Source organism: Buteo buteo, chromosome 3 (genome assembly GCF_964188355.1).
Source record: "Buteo buteo chromosome 3, bButBut1.hap1.1, whole genome shotgun sequence".
Classification (NCBI taxonomy): domain Eukaryota; kingdom Metazoa; phylum Chordata; class Aves; order Accipitriformes; family Accipitridae; genus Buteo; species Buteo buteo.
The window spans coordinates 55,128,935-55,137,289 of NC_134173.1; positions in this window are offsets into that span (position 1 = coordinate 55,128,935).

Genomic DNA, 8,355 nt, shown 5'->3' on the forward strand with positions numbered 1-8,355 from the left:
AGAAATCGTACAGCAGCCGCTACCGGGAGAATGGTCTTTGCAATAGCCACCTGAACAGATGTAATTTGGACAATGTTCCTCAAACTGAAGAAAAATTGTTGAGATAGTTGAGACGCAAATGAAGAACGTCTGTCCAAAAGTTTTTCCTGTGTGGATTAACACAAAAAGCCAAATGTTAATGACGTCATGCTGAAAGAATGACAAGATATATCTATAACCTGATTGTGGGGGGTCTAAGGAAATACCCAGGTCCACAAGGGTACTGCTGTTCATGAGGCGAGCTCATGCAGTCATTTGGTGAGACCAGGAAAGAAATGGCAGGGGGAGATGTCTAGGGGATCCTAAAAGCTCCACTCAATTTGCCCTCATATTATGCAACGTTGGAAAAAAGAGGATGCGAAATTGATTGGAATAAAAGCATAGCAGGTTTCATGGTTACTATCATCATCAATTATATATGAGGAGTTTTCCTATAAATGCCAGTCTTGGTGAGACAGAATATTTTGGTGGATGGACCCATGTCTGCAAATAAAAAAATCTTGATTGCTGTTTTGAATAGCTTACTTCATGGCTGGCCAGGTCACTAAATTCTTTTCTATGTGACCAGTTTCCCCATGTGCCTGAGATACTGCTGGCTAGGCATCTTTGTGTTATAGTTAAGATGCTAAATGAAGTGCTAATTGTTATTATTCTTTGACTTTCCATTACCGTGGAATATACAGCCAACTCCTTCTTGTTCTGTATAAAGGGCAGTTTGGGACTGTGCAAATAAGGGATAAAAAAAGGATAGAGGATACACTGGAGGAAGAGCCGTAGAAGGAGGGCAGAGAGAATCAGCCCCATTAAGTCAGTGCACAGAGTTGCTTCCTATCACTCCAGTTTCTGAATGGATTATAAGGCTGAATGCAGTTTTGGACCTGAGTGGACCCTGTGCATCCAAATGAATCAAAGCAAATAAACTTTCTGAAAACACTGAGGCATACAACACAGAGACAACAGCAGTCCTTTCCTTCCCAGTCCACCCAGTCCCTGGGGTTTCTGGCACCTGCTCCAGTTGTCTTTTGGACATGAATATTAGGACTGTTTGCTCATAAGGTGCCACAGTTACCAAACTAGAACCTGCATTCCTCTTTTCCTCTCCAAAATACTGTAGCACCAGCAGCAACAGTTGATGCTTCTTCATGGTGTCCTTGAAAGGGATCATCTTTTGAGGAGTGAAGGCAAGCAATGCTAAATCATTTCTTGCTTGTGCTCCATTGAAATTTAAAATAAAATTTACCTCTGACTTTAGTGAGAGAAAATTTAGGCAGTGAATCCTTGTCTTTTCCACAAAGAGTGCCAGCTGTGATACTTAGGACTGTACTTTCTGTGGTGTGGACTGGAGCCGACTAGGAACAGGACTGTGACAATCGAGTGATTTTGCATATGCCACAGAAAGTCTTTAGATAATTATAATCTGGATCAAATTAGAACCAAAAATCTACTGGAAAAAGATCACATGGGACATCAGCAATCCCCTGAGCCAGCTGCATTCCTAAATAGTTTAGTTTATTATAAAATCTACCTCTCTATCACAAAAGGAAAAAAAAAATTAAACAATGCTATGTGCCACATATGAAAATGCATACATTTGTTCTCCTCCTCCCGTTTCTGTGCCAGAAATTAACTAATCAAATACTCTCTTACCACGGCTGTGTCAACATCAATCAATGGTGCTGTGGAACAAACAAAGATATTGTGGCAAAAGAAGTTATTTAACAGAATTGGAATGGCAGCTGTACAAAAAATGAGGGTGAATCAATGATTCCTAAATGGAAAAAGTCAAAATTAGTAGGGGGAAGAAAAATATTTTTGTACTTCCAAAAGGGCATTATAAACAAAAGAGGGAAAAAAAGCGCAAAAGTTCAAATCAGAATAAATGGAGCAGACAGGGATTTTAGCCTTTGCTGATTTTATGCCTTTGTTGATTTTATGCATGCTTCTGAAATAGAAAAATCTCAAAAAGAGCAGTTTTTTTAAGTTTTGTTCGACTTGTAAAGAGACAGATTTTGGTATTTTTATACACATCAAATAGCCATATAATTATGTGAATGATCCTGTGTTTGGTACCATCATGAGTTATATTGTTAAAAAAAAGAGACTCAGCTATTTCCCAAGTTCCCAACTTGCAGTCAAGACATGGCTAATATGTGTATTCAGGCCCAAGAACTAGAAAACACACCAGGCTCCACAGCTGAGACATTAACATTCATGTGACACCTTTTTTTCCCACTTTGTTTTCTGGAGTATGGTTCTGTATTGATCATTCTCACTGTGAAGTCCTCCAGATTTGGAGGGCCTGTCTGAAACAAATACACTGCTCATTTTAGCAACAGGAAAACCTTGTTTAGATAAACTGGATTTTTAAACAAGTAATACTCTATATATGTGTCATTCTTACCTAAACGTTTAACTTAGGCAAGTCTAAATTCATCATTCATTGCTGGAAACATTCTACATTATCATCTGATTTCTTAGAAGTAAACAAAAACACACCCACAGAAACACCTTCCAGTCCCTGCTCCTTGCTCAAAGCCCTTTAAACGATGCCAGGATTCTTCTGTCTTGTATGTTTTTAAATGTTATGTAGCCTATCTGCAATGGAAACAAAGTCATCAAAGACAATGTTTCTATACTGTTCCTTTACTCTCTATTTGCGTAGAGGTGCCTTTCAGAAAGTTTTTTCATTCCTCATCCTTGTTTTTCCAGGAGCCTGTGGAGTCAAACCACCTTTACAGACAAATACGCCAATCTACAGTTTAACCAGTCAACACATAAAATTGTTACATGTAATTCAGTCTCTACAGTCTCTACAGTCCTATCTCAGCAACTGACAGCCTATCAGATGTAGACCACAAGCATTCCTAGCCTGGGTTCAGGTCCAGAAAGTGTCCAGGGTAAGAACAGCACCAGAGCAGAGTTCCTCCTTTTGAAAATGAAAGCAAGGACCACAACACGAGGACAAAAGGCTAAGCTTTTCATGTTCCTTTTCAAAGCACAGTTTGGTTGATGGGCTGTGATATGGTTTAGTTTCACGCAAGGCAGGATTCTCTAGCTCCAAATATCATCTACTGTATGGAAACTATCGTATGGCAGACAATGTCTGCATGACCTGCCCAGCAATCCTGGTGAGTCTGTACACACAAGCACATTTACCAGTACTCTCCTCCTTGATCATGGATGCGTTACAGTAAGTCTGAGCAGAAGATTCATGGGTACCATTCAGTAGTCCAAAGCCATTGAAACAAGGAGTGTTCTTCATACATTAGTAGGGTTTAGACCAGACCTTTTATTGGCTTCTGTTTTTCTAGATGTGACCAGTGATCATCTGACCTCCAGGAAAGCAGAAAGCGGCCAACTGCTGCTGTTCATACAGCTATAATTTTGTTCAAGGAATTAGTTCTCACAGACAGTGACAGACCAACTTACCTGTGGGTGTAAAACAGTGGCTGTGAAGTGGGAAAGCCTCCTTCAAATAGAAGATCAGACTCACTCTCCACCAGGCACTACATTTGGCCCCTTCCTTGGTTAAGTTCAACATGCTGCTTCTGGGCAGCTCTTGGCTCAGTGCACTCCTCTCAGAGGACCAAGCTGCATGGAGAGGAGAAGGGGCTTTGCTCAGATTAGGGACTGCACCCCGAGAGAGTGACATCTAAAAATTTGCAGCTGTAGGATTTCACCTAGAGACATCTATGCCCGTTATTTGATTTACCCAGTACAATACAGAGCTCATTCTGACAAAAAAAGACTGGCCCAGGTTGTGTGAAAAGTGCCACTTTTGTAATTATTTCCTGTGGCAAGTTTTTAGACCTTTTCTCATAGGTTTCTAAACCTCTCATCTTAGTCTGGTTTAATTCATGTTGAGGTGATGACATGGTAAGTGTTATGAGATGTTGGCAAATTTTCCTTTCTGGGTCTGAAATGACAGTCTAGAAGGAGTGGGGGGTGTCTCTTTCAGATTTGTTGTGACTTGTATCATCACACTGCAGTCATGTCAACCAAATTGTGTCCATTTATGAAAAGAGAGTTCATGAACACAATTAAGAACAAAATAACAAGTACCCCAGAGATGATGTATTTCTTGACCTCTTTATAACCTGGTGAACAAATTGTGAGCCTGAAAGCTTGTCTGTTGTTTCCAATTACATCACCTGGTCTAATAAAAGATATCCCCTCTTCCTAAAAAAATGCCATTGCTTTTGTTTATTTTGGTGTTGGAAGAACATACCGACTTAGGATTGCTATGTTGTGTAAAGGCTCCATAGCTTTTACTTGGTATTTGAGGGTACTGCAAATATAATAGATTTTCTTTACAATCATAACTTTGGCAACACTTGAAGTCCCAGCAGTCAGGGAGTCTCTGACTACAAAATCCCCAGTGGAGCTAAAAATCCATGTCAAATTGTGGTCTCAGGTTTGAAAGGTGAGGCCCAGTCAGTTGTGTGAGGCTTCCAGAAAGTAGTCAAATCATTTATTAGTGTTTTTTTAACAAACTTGTTATTGGCATAGACTTTTAAAAATATGTATACTTAAACCAGCCTGTTTTAACTTTACTGTTTTGTTTGAAATAATCTAATTAGGAAATTGTGGATCTCAGGTTTCTACTGCATTGAAATTTTTGAGCTTCATGATTAACAAAACTGGCAATAGATAACAGCGTAAGCAACCTTAGTTAAATATATTTTGATTAAATGAGTTCAGGATGCATTTTCCGAGGACAAATTTGGCCATGTTCAATACAGCATTACATGTAAACGTCTGGAAAAATTGCAGCATTTTTCCAAGCAGGAGGCATGAGATTACTATAATCCATAGCCTGCACCGCAGTATTAATTAGCATGGCTCACTAACCAGGGACGTAATATTTGTAAATGAAATTCTAGAAGGGCATTGGTAAGGAACAGGATGTTGAAGCCAAATGGAAAACATGAACCAATAAAAAGGCTGAACTAGCTAGAAGTGCAAGCTCAGCCTTTGAAGTTAGTTCAAGTACTGCATGCTTTAATTTTGGTGTAATCTTATGATGGGGGTACAAACAAGAACTCAGAAACAGATTTTGTAACATTTGGCCCAATTGTAGATGAATCAGTTTGTTGATGGTTACCAACAATTGCACAGCCAGAGAAGCTGTGGTCTTTGTTAAATTAGATTGAATAATTGGCTTCAGTGGGAGTTTCGGGTGCAGAGCAAATGAAGTGTCACGGCCCTTGACTCTCGTAAGATTCCTTAGCAGAGGCTAAGCTTTTGCATTCAGAACAACCTGAATATGGATTCAGAGAAAATAAGTCCCTCAAGAGTTCATCTACTCACTCCCCTGCCCCAATATGGGTCTGAAAATACTTAGTCATTCCTGGCAGATGTGCGTATCTTATCTGTTTTTAGAACCCCTCTGATGACAATAAGGATACCAAAAGCTCTCTGGGCAGTTTGTTTCCAATGCTTAACTATTGTCTCAGAATACAATCTGTGATTAGTACTACTATTACCTTGGCAAGCCCAACTAAGCCTATGTATTTCTGTGTTTTGATTTTGTTTTGCTTTGGGTTTTTTTCAATACACTTTCGTGTGGAGCTACAGTGACAAAGCTGTGCTTTCCTGGTGTTTCACTCAAAAAAAAAAAAAAAATCACTGTTTTCGTCCTTTGGACAGCTTTCTGAAGGCCAACTACTGCCAGGTGCTGAGCACCTCTGGAGGTGTGAATTAAGAGAACAAGTTTCAATACATTCACCAAATTTCGGGATCGGGCAGCCAGGAGTAAAGGTGATCTTTGAACTGAAAGGTCATAACTGGAAGATGAACACAATCATACACACTCTCCTTTTTTAGGTCAAGCATTCAGTTCATTAGCTTGAAAATAGTAAATCATTTATCGTAGTCTTTAGTGAATGGCCCAACACATGCTGTTAATTAGTTTCTCATTTGGGAGAAAAAACACAGAGAAAGTTAATTTTTTTTTCTTGCATATGCTTTCTAGAGGAAAAAGGACTCCCAAAAAGTGCATTTATTTTCTCTTTCCAGCAGCCATGCAGACCTCTGAAAAGAGCCATATTCCTCAACAAAGCAAGTGTAATGGCTCTGTCCTCTCAAATGCAAGTGAGTACAAATCCAAACATTTTAATGAAACACAAAGACCTTCATTTCAAAAAAATACACAGAAGAAAATGGTTGGAATATTGTATTAGGAAAAGAAGATATACACCAAACTTAAGCCCTATGTGATTATGACAGTAAAATAGTTTACCAAACAAGGTAATTTTATGCATATATGTGTATAGTGTGTGTATATATATATGCACACAAGCACGAACAAATGCAAGAATTATAGATTTTATAGACATGTATACATGCCTGCACAGGCATATACACATACAAAACTGTAAAGGTGTAAATTACTCTAGAGATGTGACAGATTCAATTCCCAAAGTACCTTTTTCAGGAATGAGTGGTATTCAAACCAATCAGGGTCTGGGCTTTACAAAACCAGTGCTGATCAGTTGGGACAGCTGGGATGAAATCATTTAGTTGCCTACAGGTGAAAACTACTAAGAATGCTATAAGCTTCTTGATTGCATTTACTGAGCTATAGGCACCATAGCCTATTATAATGAATATTTCCAGTGAACTCTCTGTATTTACTGACTTTGACAGATGGGGAATATTGCATAAGCTATTGTGTGCCTGTGCATTCCTTGAGTGTGATGCTGTGTTTTTTTCTTGCTTGCCTTGTCATTTGTTTCATTTAACTTTCTCATTAATGGCACAATTACTTTGTTTTGTTCAAAAATCCTTTTCTGAGAAGTGAGTATTACTTTCTTTTTAAACTTCTTGCCAACAAAAGATTTTCAAACGCATATGGTACAGAGGAATCATGTACAAGATTGTTTTAGAGGAAAAAGAAACATCTAAAATTAAAAGCACAAATCCACTTACTACATTTCCATTTTGACATGAAATGAAAACTTAACTTGAGAAATGCACACAGTCCATCAGCATACTCTGAGCAAATATATAATTAACATGTGGAATAAGCAATGCTGTTGTCAACGCTTTCACATATGTTACCATGAAACTAAAATATTTTAATTAGTAGCGAAATAGAGGAGAATCCAAGTAAGTGCAGCCTGCGCTTGACATATAAATTAGCTTGGCTCAATGAATATTAAAAATAAGAGAATCTCATCTATACCTTGACTACCCTTACCATACTAGGACAGGTTAGTGGCTCCTGCATAATTCCAATCTGCTCCAGCACTCTGATAAATTATTACTTGGCAGAGAAGTATCCATCATGGCCATTGTGCAAATGCTTTACTAAATCACTAGTAAAAATCAAAATGTGTGAGTTCATTAGCAGGTAGGTAGAAAGTGTAGACTTTGGTGTTTTGTATTAATCCAATGTGCTTGGACTGACAGAACCTTGTTTGAAGGCTACGTAATAAGAGGAAAAATATAAAACTATATAGCAATACCATGTGGCTTCTGATTTGGGAACTACAATTTAGCCTATTAGACATGGACCTGTTCCAAAAGTGCACATTCAAACAATCATGCATGAAGGAGTCAGAAACACAGATGTGAATTATAACTCTGAAATCCTGGGAATGCTCCAAATCAGGCCATTAAAGGTAGGTTTGAACTGTGAGTACAGATCCAGATCTAAAATTTTTGTTCAAACCTGTCTTTCCCTAACATTTTTAAAGTAACTACTGAATGTATTAAAACCAGCAATGTTCCATAAGCTTAAAAAAAATACCAGTTAACCCCATCTTAGCTGTGTTCAGACACGATTCACAATGACTGACTAAAAGCATTTCTGTAAAAGCCAGTAACAAAAATCATCAGTTGAATGCAATGGGACAGTTTAAACAGGTCAAATTCAAGCTGGATTACTGCAGCTCCATTGGCCACATTCAGCTTCACAGTGATCAGTTTGGCCCGGTATTTAACATTACAAACAAAAATAATTTAAGGATTTTCTTTTCCAAGTTTGGGACAGAACTTTGAAACATCTGGTCTCTTTTCAGTCATTTTTACACACACACAAGCTAAAGTCAATAGTTTTGACTAGAGCAACAGTGTTGAGTGGGACTAAGGCTGGCCATTTCACGAGCGTACAAGTGGTAGAGGATAGAAAATGTCCCTAAGTCTGTAATACTGTATAGGGCTAAAGGCACAGAAGGAGCAATGAAAGGACACCTGCCATTTTTCAATACTCTCAACAGCAAGACACTGAGGTCCCACACTTAAGAATATACCCAGTTCATTGATGCTTTTATCGGTAGACTTCATTAATGCAGGTTTCTCTTTTTTTAAGTC